We start from the raw sequence: 17483 nt of genomic DNA, 5'->3' as shown, positions 1-17483 counted from the left end.
AGCCAATCTCATGTGTGTTGGAGTCACAAAGCAAATACATACTTGAGCCAAAGGTCAGAATTAGCTCGTGGAGTCCATGCAAAAGGACTATAATTGGCTTTCCCAAAACATAACGAAAATGAAATTCTATGAGTTGAGAATTTTGACTCAATTTTATGTTGGGGTCTGGCCAAAGTGTGGACAATAATACTGCAGTTCTTAAGAAATTTCTGTGCAGAGATGTCCTGGTTGAAAAGAAATCTGTTCAAATGTGGAGTCCTGCCCTTGGGGCACTCAGGGAGAGACAGTTTCTCAAGAGATCCTTCTATGACTCCCAAAATGAGAGATTTGTATGCTCAATCCCTACAACAGTAAAAGGGGTTCTTGCAACTCAGATCTGACAAAACAGAGAAAACGATCCACATTTGGGGCTGCTGAACACTACATCACTCTAACTATGTGGCAGTCCCAAATACGAGAGTACAGAACAGTGCAGTATTTTAAAAGTAAGAAAAATAAAAAAGCAACACAAAAACATCACTGGCAAGGGATTTCTACATTTCCTCGGAACAGATAGGGTATGTTGGATGAATACAGCTAGAGTTGTGCTGTTTCCTGTCCACATTATTCCAGAGTGCCTCCTCCACAAATCACTGTGACCCACAATCACAAGAAATAAACAGGGACTTTGAATGAATATCCACGGCTACCATGGACAGGCAGAAAGTTCCTACTCAAAAGAGGGGTCAGTTTGTTTTCAGGTGGGAGTCCAGACTGCTCTGTAAGTCCTTCACACTGGGCCCTGAGCTCAGCAGTACTTTATGGATAACTTTTCATATACCAAACTTTCTAGAAAACAGATAGAATCAGGCTATTTTAATGTTCTTGTTTTTCTCATAACAACTCTTTGTTGTAAATACCATTCTCATAAATTGCTCTCATTCCAATCTCAAAACTGCTAGATGAAGCCAGTGGCGTACTCAGCTAGTGCAGGTTGTTTGCTATGTGGTCTTCATGGGGACCACTAGGTTTTGAAAGAGGGAAGCAAGTGCAGGGAAATTCTTGTACAAATTGGTTGATTGGTCATTCTTGATCCACAATACCTTCGAAGACAGACATAAAGGCAGAAATAGAAGAGGGAGGTCTGACCATTCTTCAGAGACCTAGAGTTAGGCAGAATCCAAACAGTAACCTAGAGTGAATTTCTATTCATGGAGCTCAGTGGAATCCAAAAGCATTCAAAAGTGCTTCCAACTTTTTGATTTTCCTGGACTGAGGCCCAGGTGGCAGCTGGCTCCACTCAGACTTGGGAGGATGCAAGCAGGAGCATCAGTCTCCTCTAAGCTGAGCGCTCCAGGAGGAAGGTAACCTTGTCTACTCTATACTTCTCATTGTTTAGCACAGTGCTGGAAGGTGGCAGACAGGCCATACACATACTCCTATCGAAGGCATGAATGAGATGCTCTAGAGGTCCCTGCAGAAGCAATGAGGGCAAAGAGGGGCAAAGAAGGAAAAAGCAACCAAGAAAACTTTATTTAAAGAGAGAGCTTTTAGAACAAATAACCCAGAATGCTTAGCTACTCATCCTTTATTTTATCACAACTGTATAATTTTCCTTCCTTTTTTTTCATCTCTCATTATTGGTTATATTAGGAATCACAATTGATTTTGGTAAGAAAACCAAAATACCACCTTTGTAGAATATTAAAAATTAGAATTTAGCCATACTTAAAGGACTGATCAGTTTTAAAAATGTTTATCAAGAAGAAAAGGTACTTATTGTAGAACACATTCAGTGTTCACAACCATTTAAAAACTCTACATTAAAATCTGTTAAAATGAGCTTCTTGAAGAAAATGCAAGCATCTCATTGTGAGGACTATGTGACTACGAACTCTAATTTCCTGATAAAGTGGCATTTTCAGAAATTATTTATTAATACTGACTTAACTACGACCCCTTGGTGTGACAAGATATTTGTAACAGTGCATGGAAAAAAGAGCTATAGAACAGCTCATAGAGCATTGGTCTCCCTTACAGAGGACACACATGAGTGCACCTTCATGGGGATGCCTGAAATGATGGTCATCAAGAATCACAGAACGTGGGGGAGGGGAGACATTAGATCATTTTACTTTTTCCTTGTCATTTTTCTGCTACGATGGAAGATGCTGAATACTCATGTATTAGCTTTCCAAACACAGGAATGCTATCAAATATATCATTTAATAAAGTGGTTTTATAGCAATGGAATGCACTTTTGAGTACAAAAGTTGTTCTCAAATAAGAACTATACTGCTTTTTTAAAAAAGAGATTCCTGGTGGGTGCCTGTGGCATGCACCTGTAATCCTAGCTACTTGGGAGACAGAGATCAGGAGGATGATGGTTCAAGGCCAGTCCAGAGAAATAGTTTACAAGACCCTATTTTGGAAATACCCAACACAAAAAAGAGCTGGTGGAGTGACTCGTGGTAGAGTGCCTACCTAGCAAGCATGAGGACCTGCGTTCAAACTCCAGTACTAGCCCCTCACACAAAAGAGATTCCTGGGTCTGGAGGTGTAGCTCAGTGACAGAATGTATGCTTGGCACATAGGAAGCCCTAGGTTCTACCACCAGCACCAAAACTAAACCAAATGAAATTAAACTAAACCATACCAAAGCAAAAGAGAAAAACCCAAAACCATCTGGAGCAATCAGAGTGAGAACCAAACATATGTATATCCAAAAAGGCCTTAGGGTGATTCTGACATCAACGTAAGTCTGGCAAGAGAAGAGGGTACATAGCTAGTACAACATTTAAAACAAGTTACTCTATGCTATGGCTTATGTAAATGTCTCCCAAAGGCTTGGTGCCTAGCCTGTGGCATTCCTAGGAGGTAGCAGAACTTGCTTGAAGAGGATGCTGGACTCCTGGTACCTCCACTCTTCTCTTTGCTTCCTGGCCTCCATGAGGTAAGTGACTTGTTTGACAGGAGCTCCCACCATGGATGTGCTGCTGTATCACAGGCCCCAAAGCAATACAGTCAACTGACCATGGATTGAAACTTCTGAAAGTATGAGCAAAAAGAATGCTTTCATGCTTAAAGTCATTTCTCTCAGGTATGGGTATTTTGTCAGGTACACGAATGCTGTCTAACACACTTTAATTTAAGCATTTAAAGTGCACCAAAGTTTACCTTAGAAATGTCTTGACCAATTTAAAATAAATGAGGAAGATAAGATTCTTTAATATATTCAGTAACTATAATTATTTTCATACCCCTGTTGAATTCTGCTCCACAGTGAACAATGTGGTGGGTTTTGGGTGTGGTTCCTTTCATGGTGTAATAGTGGCACAGGAATAAGGACTGAAAATATCAAAGGCAGATTCTCAGGTGGGCCAGAGACCCAGTGAAACTGAAGCTCCGAACTGATGCTTCTCATCCTCATCTGAAAAATGAACCCAACATTTAGAGGAACAGGCTCCCTGTGAGTTCCAGTTTCTCCTTTTAAAGAAGTGTTAAAAGGCCAGAAGTTTTAAGATGCTAAAAGCGGAGAACTGTCATTGCACTGTTGCCAGCAATGATGAAGGAAAGTAGTTGTTAACTATGAACCCAGGGACACTAGATGCAGGTACATCCTCCCCTCAGAGACTCCCTGTGTCTGATTCAGGCCCCTCATGAGAAATTGGAAGTGGAGATAGATCAAAGTACAATTTCCTAAGATACACAAGTAGAGAGAATGCTACTGACACAGGCAGAGGCACAGATGCCGAAAGCAGGTGCTCTGCCATTGCAGTAGGTTCAGACAGAGCCTCTACACATTGAGTAAAGCCACATCTCATCGCTGCCCACCATTCTTGTTTTTTTCCTCCCACCCCTGCAGAAGTCAAGATTCATCTTTGCCTCCACTAATTGCCACATCCCTTATGGCCTGGTTTTAGCAGAATGTGTTCCTTTAAAAATCCCAGTATCATGGTCTTCCCAGACTCTAGAACTGTAAGAAATAAATCTCAGTTTTTTATAAGTTACTCAGTTTCAGGTATTTTTGTTATAGTAGTCCAACACACAAAGACACAAATCTAGTCTGCAAACTAACTGAAAGCCTACATTTAGGAATATATATATATATATATATATATATATTTTTTTTTTTTTTGGCAGTATTAGAGTTTGAACTCAGGGCCTCATGCTTACTAGGCAGGTGCTCTACCACCTGAGCTACTCTGCCAGTCCTTTTTTAATGTTGGGTATTTTCGAGATAGGGCCTCGTGAACTATTAGTCTGGGCTGGCTTTGAACTGTGATTCTCCTGATCTCTGCCTCCTGAGTAGCTAGGATTACAGGCATGAGCCATGGGTGCTGTGCAGGCATATACTTTTGTAACAAATAGCTGAGTCTCAACCAATCACAGTAGCTGAGCTTCAGCCAACCACATGTAGCCAAATGATCAGACCATGTTCAAATAAAGTAAATGAAGCTGTATTAATCAGGCTGTCTCTGTACTTCCTTTCTGTTGCCTGTCATGAAATCTGCCTGCCCACATGTGAGCAGAGTTCTTTGTATCTTTGCTGGTTTCTAGGGCTTCCTGATTTATGCATCATCATCTGCTGAATTAAACTTGTCTAAAGTTAAAATTTTGGTGGTAGTTTCTCAAAAATGAATTAAGTGAAATAAAGAGGAATAGAAAACTGTGTAAAGAATTACTAAAGAAACTACTGATTTTATTTGTTGGATGATGAGTTGAGAAAGTATCACTAAGAATCTAAAAAATTCTTCTCCCACATTAAAAAAGGAAACTTATGAAAAATGTACACATTTTAGCTTGTTTTAAAAGGTATCAGTATTTCAATGAGTAATAAGAAAATACATCTCAGAAAGGCAAGAAAAAAAGATCTTCATAGAAAAAAATATAAAAGAAGTGAAGAATAATTAAGGACTCAGGGAATGTAAAAAAAAAAAAAGGGCAAGAGCTAGGCATGGTGGTTCACATTTGTAATCCCAGAATTTGGGAGGCTGAGGCAAAGATTGCAAGTTCAGGCTGGGAAAGAAATAAGAGAGAGAGGGAAAGGCAGAGGAGGGGACGAGGGGAAAGGAAGAGGAGGGTGGGAAAGGAAGAGAAGGAGGGGAAGGAAGGAAGGAAAGGGAGACTGTCTCTAAATAAAATACAGAAAGAAACAAATAAACCCAGAAAAAAAGGAAAGGTGCTTAGTTTGGAACTTGAAGGCCCATGAGTTTAAGGCCTGGTTCTAAACCCACGGCACTACTGGGATATGTTGGACCTTTATGAATTGGGACTTAGTGAGAGAAATTAGGTCATTGGGAACCTGCCCTTCCTTGAAGGAGATATTGGGATCCCAGCTCCTTTCAAGTTCTCTCTTTGCTTCCCAGCCACCTGCCACATGCTCCCACTATGATACACTGTGCAGCCAGAGGTCCAAGTGATCATGGATGGAAGCCTCTAAAGTCATCAGCCAAAATGAACCTTTTCCCTTATTAAGTTGATTATCTCAGGGGTTTTGTCAAAGTGACAGAAAACTGATGAACACAAAGGGTAAAAGAAAAGACTGAAAAGCGGCAGTTATATTTCTGTTCAATCTGATCCACAAATAACTCCAACTAAAACTGTCCACAGGGCTTTCAAGCCACAGTGAAGGACAGTATTAATCAAGTCTAAATGCCTTTAATGACCTGAGAGAGAGTGGCAGCCTTTGCTTATCACCGAGGTTGACTTCTTTGGAAGGTGACCAACCTTGACCTTTTCCCCGACTGGCTGTTGGTGCCTTGTTAATCACAGCAGACCCTTCATGAGTAACTAGTTGGTGCTCTACAGCTAATCTTCCTTCACATGACCTTTCTCTTGCCCTTCCTTCTACAGTCATTTGAATGTTCAAAGTACGTCATGCATGACCATCCTGTTAGGGACAATGTGCACTTTGGCTTCTTTTATTAGAAATAGCTCTTTGGGGTTAAGCTAATAATTGATAGCAATGTTCTATAAATTGGGAGTACTGACTCTTCGATACATTTTTTTCACACAGAGAAATCCTGAATAAAGAAAATCACATTTTCTGTATTTATACTGCCTGATTAATTATGAGAATTAGAGAAGTGTAAGGAACTTTGGAAGCACCAGATTTAACTCTTTGCCTCCAGGCACATCACTCTGAAATCCGCAAAGACAGATGCTTATTTGACCTATTTTTAGAGATTGCAATAGACAGAGATTACACAGGCTCCCTTGTTCACTTGTTTCCAAAAAAGAGCTTCCAGATTATGTCTAACTGTACTCTCTCTCTTTATTATACTGCCCTACAATAAGCAATTCATTAGTTGCTCAAAATGCGGGATGAATTTCCCCTCAGGAAACTCTTAACAATATAAGCTCATAAAATTTTAAATTTCCCAATTTGACCCTGGATGGACTAAATCTTTAAATTTTAATACTTTGTGAATATCGCTTCTCTCAACTAACACACAAAGCCCTCACCACTTAAAATGCTGCTCCCCATTTACAGCCATAAGAACACATGCTTGTCTTTTAGTCTTCAGTGTCTAAGGAATGAGAAAAACAAAGAAAACAGAGCAGCAAGAGGAGGTGCTCACTCCATTTTCAGTGAGAAAACCCAATTCTCTGACTGTGAGATGAACCTCATGATGAAATATGGCATTTCAAAGTAGATATCCTTATAATTCTGATGCTAAAATATGTGCAACAAACAAAATTACCTCCAAGACACCCACTGACTCAGTGTGCTAAGCCTGACCACCTCGCTGGCGGCCATGCCTTCACGTGACCTGAATGTTACCAGTTATAGTTCACTGGCATTAACTTGGCCTAAGGCGTTCATAGGTGAAAATCTTGAAAAAGAAAACTATATACTGTCCAACTAAACTGCTAGTTGTAAAGTGGGTATTCATAGATTGCCAGTGAGATTATAACGTAGCAATGGCATATTAAAAAAAAAAACAACTGTACATTCTAGAAATGAAACAGAAATAAAAACAAAGTAATTATACACCAAAGCCTCTATAAGGAATCTCGGAGACTCCCCCACTGTAGCTAAAACTTCAAATACAGAAGCATTTATCTCGAGTTCCCTCCCACCTGTAGAAAAGTATTTCTTAACTCCAGTTGTAGTAGTCTTTTTTTTTTTTTTTTTACAGCACAAGCATCACTTCCTTACTTTAGACCACTGCAGGTCACTGAGAAGCCAAATAATAAAGCTATAAATTAATTTTTCTTGACTATGGTATAATGACCATAATTAGCAGCAAATCCTTTTGCTCTATTTGCAAATGCTAAATTTTCCTTAATTACTCTGCAGTCTAATTATGGAGCTCAATCTAGAGAACTCACAAAAGCCAGTGAGGCAGAAAGCAGAAGACAGCATATTCCACCTCTGAATTTACTGCTCTGGAGTCCTATAGTAAACCAGTTGGAACAGACTCTATTTGTGAGGGCATTAGCGTGTAAACAGTGTCAGGGAGAAGACACATGGCTCCAGCCCGCCATGCTAATGGAAAGTGAGATTGAATTTACTAATTCAGATAAGAGTGCACAGATTGCCTTTTCTCCAAAGCACAGGTACTGTCAGAGAAACAAATGCGTGGCCCATGTTGCAATTAATTTGATTCTTGTTCTTTTTAGGCTGTACTTGTAGATTTAATTAAAGCTTTCACACACTGGGCACATTTGGGAAGGATGTGATTTTAATAGCTTCCTTTGAATGAAAGCAGCAGTGGAAGTTATGACTCAAACAGTAACAGGCAATCATAAGACAAAGATATTTTTAATAAGAAAGTCTGTTCATTCTTACTCAGGTAGTAAGTCATTTTTTATTTTAATAAGAGATAGTAAATTGCACTTTCTCCATAGGTCTCTCCTCCCTCTGCTTACAGAGTTACAATGTCTGAGGTAAATACTCCTCCACACTCTGTCACATTGTGCTTATACTACTTGGCTGACAAGTCCTTCCATCACATTAGCTACAACATTTTACAAATTCTTATGTTACAAAACTACCAACTCATTTTTGACTTGGTCTTTTGGTTTACTTCCAAAATCATACATAGTCTTTTATTTGTTTTATAAATGTACCAATATCCTTTCTCTGAAAGCAGGACTACTCTGACTGGCCTGTTATAACACTGAGCATAAATACTAACAGGAAATGAGCAGACTAGGTGCTCTGGTAACTTCAAGTGTTAAGAAATATTACAAAAATTAATAATGATGATACTTACTCCAATACCTATTCATTCTTTTCCTATTTGAAAATTTCCACAGAACTGCCCCCTCCTCGAGGCTGTTCTGATTCTTATGTCTGAAAGCAAGTTTTCCCTCTGAGCTGCCAGAGCCTCTCCAACACATCCTACAGTGTGTTACTATTGTCACCAAGTCCTTATGTCCATAGCTCATGTTTCTGAACAGATCATAATACCCTTGAGATAGTGGGGTGAGTCAGGTATTTGCTCTTACAGCTCTGAGGAAGGAGGCACTTGAAACATTCATGGAATGAATCAACATTTCTCCCTACCACTCCTAGCTCCCGGCTTGAACGCAGCCCTTTATTAAAAAGGATGAAACCCCTAGCTACTTGCATGGTGGAGACAGGAGGATGGCAGTTCAAGGCCAGCTGGGAAAAAGATAGTGCAGGACCCTATGTGAAAAACAAACTAAAAGCAAAAGGACATGGGGTGTGGCTTCAGTGAAGCATGAGGCCCTGAGTTCAATCCTAGTGTCACAAAGTAAAATAAAATTAAAAAGGATGAAACCTCAAATATAACACAAACTAAAAAACTTATGTCTATGTGTATACATAAATGAATTTACACACATGTACACCAAGCATTGTTTCATGCTTCATCACACTTTGTTACAGGGCCAGGTGAGTTAGTTTATCTGCCACCTATCCCAAAAGGTTAAGCTTTAGAGCAGCAGAGTCAGGACCTCAGAAATAGGTTCTCTTGGTGTTTTCCTTCTAATCCAGGTGGGGTCTCATGAGGTTAAGTGGAAGTGCTTCTGTTTTTGTACTGAAGCCAACAGTTCACAGTTCAGACCCTTCCTCACACACACAGGAATGTGTGCAGGTGGCCCACCCTTCTGGGACACTGGTTCTTAAACATCTAAGGACCACCATGCCAGGGGGGAACTTGTGGGACAGATCCCTGCCCTCATTCTGATCCACTGTGCCTGGGGGTGTGACCAAGAACAGTTAATGATATAGCCCCCTGATATACTTAGGTAGCAGGGCCTCAGACCATACACTGAGGAACAGGATTCTTTGTCTCAGAACAGCCCTGTCCTGCAGAGATACATCTCTTGGAGCACTGAATATACAGCCAGTAATAGACTATGAATAACAGCATGACCATAAGACAAAGCTGGGAGGATCCACACCTCAAGTGTGTCACAGGGGGTGGTCTATAAGGCAAAGAAGGCCCAACCTTGAAGTGTTACACAGGAATGTCACTTTAGCCATCATGTGAACTTTAGTGATGAGGGAGCAAAGTCTCAAAACAACCAATCTTTTGTTCATATTTTCATGTTTCTTGTTTAGGGTGATGGACTGATGTGTATGCAATTGGGGCAATATTTACCTTATTACTCTAAGGGGGTAGCTGAAGGCAAGATCACAGGTATGAGAGGACTCAGTTAATAGGTTTCAAACTGTGTTTGTAGCCACTGTGTACAATACAACATCACTACAAAGATGTCTCCTGATTTATTTAAGGTTACCCACCTGCCAGGTGTCAGTGGCTCACACCTGCAATCTTAGCTACTTGGGAGGCTGAGATCTGAAGGACAGCTGTGCCAGGCCAGCCTGGGCAAATATATCAAGGGATCCCATCTTCAAAATAACCAGAGCAAAATGGACTGGATGTGCAGCTGAAGCGGTAGAGCACTTGCTTTGCAAACACGAAACCCTGAGTTCAAACCCAAGTCCAACACACACACACACACACATGAGGCAACCTACCTGACAGGCTGGTATGCATGTTCTAAAAATGAACAAATCAAATAACTGAACCCAAGGTCTCCTAGAAAGAATCCAAGTGCTGGTTTATCTAAAGAATTCTTTCTTTTTTCCTTTTTTTTTTAATCTAATGAGAATTCTTAGTTGTAAAGACTGGAGATGGAAATATCAGAATCGTGCATCAGCAGTGCTAAGGAACCTTAAGCAGAGTGAAAGAATGCTCCAGAGTTGTCCCAAAGATCATTTGCCAAAGGACTGCCCCAGCGGCCCTGCTGTAGATATGCCCCACATCCCACGGCCCTGTACATGGCCCAAGGCCTTCTCCCACATACAATAAGCTTCCTCTTTTCTCATGAGCATCTTAACATTTTCCCTTCATCAGAACTCTCTTGAATGATCTGGAAGCAGTGATAACTGCCCTATGAAATGGGCATAGATAAGTACAGAGCACACACCATGGATTTCAGAAGGAACTTGACAAGATGTATTTTCTTTCCTTTGCCTTTCAGCCTATTTCTTTTCTAGGATCAGGTGCTTTGGACTGCCCAGGATGGGATTACATAAGCAAGGTTTCCACGTACTACTAAGGGGAAGACTGTCCACTTCTGTCCAAAAGTACTTAGAGGCGGGGGGGGGAAGAGGGGAGAAATGACCTGAACATTGTATGCACATATGAATTAAAAAAAAAACAAAAAAACACAAAAGTACTTAGAGAAAACCAACAGCTTTTATTTTCACATGGTCTAAAGCTAATTCAGATGATATCAGACATCCAGTTATCTAGACAATCTTCCTGTGGACATGCATTTATGCACTGAGCTACTCATCTTAACACCCACAAGCTTTGTTTGCTCTGTGCACCCTTAACGAAGAACTGTGACAGGGCCCTTCTCATTGCATGTGTCATGCGGGCTTCTGCTGGGTGCTCTCAGGTAATGGCAGGATTGGCGAGAACAAGAATGGCCTTTCGAAGAAGACAAATATTCAAACCTAGTACTGCCAAAGACAACTAAAAATCACGTTTTAAAAGTTCCAAATCTTAAGCAAAACAAAGAGGATGATGCTATTTAAAAAAGTGTTTTTAATTTGAACAACTGCTCAAAGAAGAGGAAGTAGCTCTCTAATGCTTCTTTCCTAAAAAATGAAAAATAAAAATTTAACTCACAAGTTGATTTTTTTTTTTTGAGAAATGACTTGTCCTCATCACGATAAAAAATTTTTTTAAAAAGAAAAAAATGTTAGGAAAAGAGTCTCATTGTTAGGGCTCTTAAAATGATGTGTAAGAATTTTATTCTGAAGAGAATGAAAAATTTTCTAGACCAATCCTGATGCCATTTTTCCTGTTGACACTACTGAACATAAGAACAGAAAAAAGCATAGCTAGTAGATGACCCAGAGAAACCTCAGTCCCTCTCACCTCCTTCCAGATTTAGGCAATTATTCTGGGTAATTAAAAGGGCCCCAGGCTAAACCTAGCCTCCCGTTTCACATAAGCACAGGACACAGAAGCAAGCACTTTTACAGCAGACCTGCCACCATGTTTTCTCTTGGCTCTGATTCCCTTTCACTAACACCCCAACATTTTCTCCTACTCACAGAGGTCCAAGCTGTTTACAAAGGCACATTTCCTCATTTCTCACAGTCTCACATCCATGGCAGACCGGTGGCATCTGGTTCAATATTTCATTAAATCCTCCTGAAAACTAACAGTTCAATCTATTAGAAAACTACAGTCTCTGAGCAACATAAATTACCTAGCAGGCTGAGCGGCAGCACACCTCACAGGCCATTTGCTGTTGAGACATTTACAACTGTTCTTTCTATACATTCAGGATGCACAAAGCATAACCTTTATAAGCCTCCCTCAGACAGCAAACACCGAAATTAAAAAAAAAAAAAAAAGTTCCTTAGCAAGAAAAGGTTATTTAGGTCTAGAACAAATGACTTCTGTGTTTTGCCTTAATTATCCATGAACTGATGAATCTAGAGTCTTTTCATGGGAATATTTTTGAGCTCTGCCACTCCTGTTGCCTGAGGATCTTCCACTTCTCTTTTGACCCTCAACACATGATAGAACAGGATTCAGAAGAAAGCCCCATCCAAGGCGGTCAACAGAAAATTTAGAGCTAATTTATTTTTGCTGCAGGGCATCTGAGTGTGGCAGCAATGAGGAAGGACCAACACATGGATCTGTTTGGCTATCAGTGGTCAGCCTGCTCAGCTGCAAATGTGACTGTCACCTCTGAAGTGCTAGAAGCTGGGCACCTTTGATGGCATTCAGGGGGAGGAACAGCTAGGATCTCAAGGCCTTCTACTCAGTTACAATCTTAATGCCACGCTTGACACAACTAAAGTGCCTGGATAGCTGAGAGATGGATTCTTCAGGAATCTTCTATCATTTGCTCCTTTAATGAGTTTCTCCTCCTTTCCCTCCTCTCCCAGGCTATGAGTTTAAGTTTTTATTTGTAATAATAATCAGAAAGGCAGACAATCCTTTGTGTAATATTTTAAGGACCCCCAAAGAGACTGACTATAGGCCTAACACTACCTATAGGTAACTTGAGAGCTGCTTTTCTTTCCTTCAGTGAACACAACATGAAATGTTTGTTGCACAGAGAATATAAAATGAAGTTTTAATAACAACAAATGCTTAGTTCCTTTACAAATTTACTACTTGCTAGGTTGAAGGAGCAAAGACTGTAACTGACTGTAACTGTGCAGCTGGCAGAGCAATCCATCACACTAGGGTCTGTGGTGGGCCAAGCACTTTCTCTAGGCATCTGGGCCATCGCAGATGAAGACTTCCTGCTTAGTGGAGCTCACCTAGATGCATTAGAAAAATATGATGTGTGGATCATGCGTTGTCACTGCCATGCCATGAAATTAGCATACCTGACATCACTCAGTTAAAACAGTCATCAGGAAAGTCACATGGGAGCACTTTGTGCAGAAACTGTAAGTTAGGAATCACAGCTGTGGTTTTTCCCCTCCCCCAATGAAGCAATTAGCTTATCTGGGCTTGTGTTTTTTCCTTCTATAAAATGAGAGGTTAGGGAAGAGATGAACCTCCAGACTCTTCCTAGCTCTTGAAATTCTATGTACTATTTAGTTTGGACAATCCTGTGTATGAAATGTGTTTCAAAAGATAGGAATGTAAACTGAATACTTGCATACTAAATCATGTTTCCAAATTGCACTGTTGTTTCAGGAATAAATACTTTTAGAAAAAAAGGACCCAACATATGAACACATAAATGTAGCCAAACATTAGTATCAATCCAGGAGACTCCTGAAGACTAAGTAAAAGCACACACACACACACCATGCTAAGTTCCTTGGGTGAAATTCTTTCCAATTCTATGAATTATATGGAATCTTATGATAGCAAAGGAGTAGACAGTTTCAGTTTTCTCTTCCTTGTTGATAATGTTGTTCTAAATCACAGCTACCAGAAAATGTTGCTTGGAGGCCCACTTTATGAAGTGTTTGGAGAATGCACTCTGCCAAGCGGCAGTTGCTTTCAATAGACCTATTACTTTCAAAAAGTAATACTCGTCCAAACAAACAAAAATTTTTGTTTTATTAACTTGGTAAGTGATTGTTTTCCCCAGATTCAACCTATTTTTGAAGATGCTATGTTTTGGGAGCCATTGCTAACATGTATTTCTGATACACTGAAATATGGCTTCCTAAATTCACTTTTCAAGCAGAAGGGAAAGAAAATGAATATAAAAAGGCAAGAGAAAACAGGACTCTTGTCCCACTCAGAGTACTGACATACCAATGACATTTATCCTTTTCACTTTGTTTTCCTTCCATACATTCACAACATTTCTTCATCTAAGGAAACCATATCTTAGAGGGTTAATGTGGCATTTATAGAAGAATGTAATTCCAAAGTCAAACAGGAATGCAATCTATTTTATTGAAGTCTTTCCTAGGCAGGGCGTCCATACATGGTATAACAGTGAGTGCAGATCAGGGATGAGCAAATAATCCTTTTCATCAGTTGTATCATGACAGGAAGTCTGATGCACAAGCTAAGGCCCAATGAGGGGAATTCCACTGCAGTGATGCTGGTCACTGCATACATTTGCATTGGCTAAATCCTGTTCCATAAAATTTAGTGAGAAGCTGGAAATGGTAGGGCACACCTATAATCTTGGCCCTCAGGAGTCTAAGGCCAGCTTGGGCTACATAGTGAGTTCTAGGCCAGACCTTGTCTCAAAACAAACAAACAAAAAATTAGTAAGAGAGGGATCAATAGCCCATAAATTAGTTTTGTTCCACAACATTCAGCACTTTTTGCTATATAATTTGTGATTATGTATTGCTTTACCTGGACTTTTGGTCTCCTCCAATAACACAAATACTTGAGTACTGGTTCTACTTAAAAAGGGAACTTTAGAAAATAGTTATTTTAAGAAAAATGGATATGGAACTAACTTATTTTTCTCACTAATGAAGAGACAGTCTGCAAATTACCAAATTTAGGATATCTGCTAGTGAGAGAGGAAAAGAAAATTCAAAGCAAGAATACTGCGGGCACTAAATGTAGACTATGCATTTATTTTTGTTAGTTTAATTTTATGTATTTATGATGACGCTTCAACATATATTTTGTAATAATTCCAAAAGATGCTTTAAGGACCTTCCTATAAGCTGAGTGTGGTGGTGCATGCCTAAAAACCCAGCTACTTCTGAGGCAGAGGCAGAAGGATCATGAGTTTGAGGCTAGCCCAGACAAAGTTAGTGAGACCCTATTCCTAAAACAGAATAAAAGCGAAAGGGCTGGGGCATAACTTAAGTGGCAGAGATTTTCCTAGCAAGTGTGATGCTCTGGGGCTCAATCCCCAGTATGGGGGTAAAAGAAAGAATTTATTATAGTTGTTTTCCTATTACTTGGATATAAAATGGCCTGGGGCTGCAAGATTTAATGTGAAAACCAAAGAGTTTGGCATAAAAGTAAGATTAGCTGTGATCAAAAATAAAAATATGTCCTTATCAAATGTATTTAAAAATATTTAATAGCTCTCAGCATGTATCTGTCAAGTTAATGCTAAATAAACTGCAAAATATTGCTGAAATATATGACAAAAAGCATACTAATGCCTGGAAATATATTTAACTGAATGCTAGAAATATACTCTGTGTTGTCCAGAGTTGAGAAGGAGACCAGGCCTAGGAACTTCAGTTGTGCTCTCTCAGGGCCTTGCACTTGTCAGATGGATGCTTTACATTTGAAGCCCACCTCCAACGCTTTTTGTTTTAGCTATTTTGAAAATAGTCTCACATTTCTGCCTGGGGCCAGTCTAGGCCATGATCCTTCCATTTAGCTGGGATTATATAGGCACACATTACCACGCCCAGCTTTTTACTGGTTGAGATGGGGGGAGTGTCTTGTTAACTTTTTGCCTGGGTTAGCCTTGAACTGTGATCATCCTGATATCTGCCTCCTGAATAGCTGAGAATACAGGTGTGAGCTGCCATATTTGGCCTATACTTTTATTTCCATTCATTTGTGGCATATTTTAAACCTGCTCAGATGCCTAATATGTCATGTGCTTCTACAGGCACCAAAGGTGTGCAGGTTTCCTCTGTTCATCCTGACCTTAAGTGACTCTTGTCTGGCACCAGCTTCAAAACTTTGCACCTGGATCTGAGGTACAATTTCCTTCTTTCTCTAAACGCAGGAGGTGGAAATACTGGAATACTGGTCACAACATAGGTCATAGGGTTTTCTCCCAACCCACCAGGTAGGTATCATATCCATCATTTTCTATGTCTATTCTATTTCAACTACACAACTCTCATGATTCAGAATGGCAACTCTGGACACAGGGAATACCTCTTGGTTTTATCAGTCACTGACCACATGATTTTAAATGACTTACTTTTCTCTTTCCTGGCGTCCTTTGAGTTGAAATAAGGTAACAGGATGTATCTCATAGAATTGTTACGAGGCCTAACCCAGAAAAACTCACCCCCAAATCCTATGGGCAGTGCCTAGAATGAGGCAGATGCTTAAGGATTAATACATACAGGCCACAACCACCACCACAATCATTGCCATCATCAAATGAGAAACAAGTAATACAAATGTCAAGACTATTTATAAGAGCTCCTCATGCTCTTATAGATGTGTTATTAGTAATTTAGATTGTTCATGGCAAATCTTGTTAGTTTTTGGTCACTGTCATCTCTTCTGATGCATAAATATATTTGGAGGAAAAATGGGACCTCTAAGACATGTCTGACAGATGTCTGACATCATGTACATAAACATACCGTGTCCTAAAACATATAGGCAGAAGAAATTCCATCATGGGACACCATCTTCTGCATGGTGATTCAAATTACAAAACAGAGGCTGCAATTCAGGGAAAGGAGTTTTCCAAGAAGAAGAGAGTGGGAAGCAAGAGTAGGATTTGGAAGTGGGAGTGTGGCTCAGTGGTAGAGCACTTGCCTGCCCATGTAAGGCCCTGGGTTCCATTCCCAGCAATGGAAATGGAAATAAAGACTAACAGTCCCTTGCTTCAGCAAGAATATGAAGTAAAGAGGCTGAAGTTCAGGCCTCTTCCTAAAGCTGGGATGGCTTGGTAGGAAGAGCATGGTGGGGGGTGGGGGGGCACTCATATATGGTATGGTTTGCTCATTTGCCTTTTTTTTTTTTCAGCATTGGGGGTGGAACCCATGGCCTCACATGTGCTAGTCAATTGCTCTACAGTGAGATACATCCCCATCCCTCATTCATGCATTTATACAATGCATCAAACATTTATCAAGTACCTAGTCTAAGTTAGGAAAGGAAGAGACCAAGATGATTAAGCCACAACTTTTGTTGTCAAAGAATATCTAGTCAACTGAGAGCCACCAAGTCTGCTTTATGCAGACTACATAAGATCCAGAACAGAAACTTCATTCAGTAGAGAGGAATGGCATCCTAAGTTGTAGATAGCACATACTGAATTTATTTTCTTTCTTTTTATCAAAGTCATAAAACTGAAACTACACAATGCTGGGTTGGCCTACAAGGAGCCCTGTGGTTTGATCTGAAGTGCTGTGAGAGTCCAGGATGCTGGACACATTTACATTCTGTTTATGGATGGTCTGTGCCATTGTCACTGTGAGTAGTAAAGATGATTTTTTAAAAAATGACAGTTGTGGAAGCCATCAGCTTAACATTACCTACCCGTCACTCTCTAGAGTCAAGAAATAATGCAGAAGAACATACTGTTTTTTTCACTTGTGATTGTGATAATCAGGGCATCAGCAATAGTAATGTGAGACATGTGTCTGGCTGGTGCCACATCCATGGCCATTCTACCTAGGGGCTGCTGGTAACAATGCAGGCAATGCTTTCCCAAGGCAGTCTGGTTTCTCTGCTGTCACTGCTGTCAAAAGCAATGCTGGAAGACTGCAGGTGGTAAGCTTCCAGTGTGGCTTCGTGCAGTTCCATGGCCTCAGGTACATACACATAAATATTTTTTTGCTGTCAGCTAAACAATGTAACTCTCCCAGCAACGCCAGGCCTGAAGTCCAATGG

General features: G+C 40.2%; 1 protein-coding gene across 14 annotated transcripts in view; it reads right to left on the bottom strand.

The window, feature by feature from the left end:
- Nucleotides 1-17483, bottom strand: part of Ptprm (protein tyrosine phosphatase receptor type M) — a 747535-nt gene that overhangs the window by 226173 nt on the left and 503879 nt on the right. The window lies entirely within an intron of this gene.

The sequence above is a fragment of the Castor canadensis genome, chromosome 4 (genome assembly GCF_047511655.1).
Source record: "Castor canadensis chromosome 4, mCasCan1.hap1v2, whole genome shotgun sequence".
NCBI classification, from domain to species: Eukaryota; Metazoa; Chordata; class Mammalia; order Rodentia; family Castoridae; genus Castor; species Castor canadensis.
The sequence above is the reverse complement of the archived record's forward strand: the minus strand, read 5'-3'. Positions and strand labels throughout refer to the sequence as shown.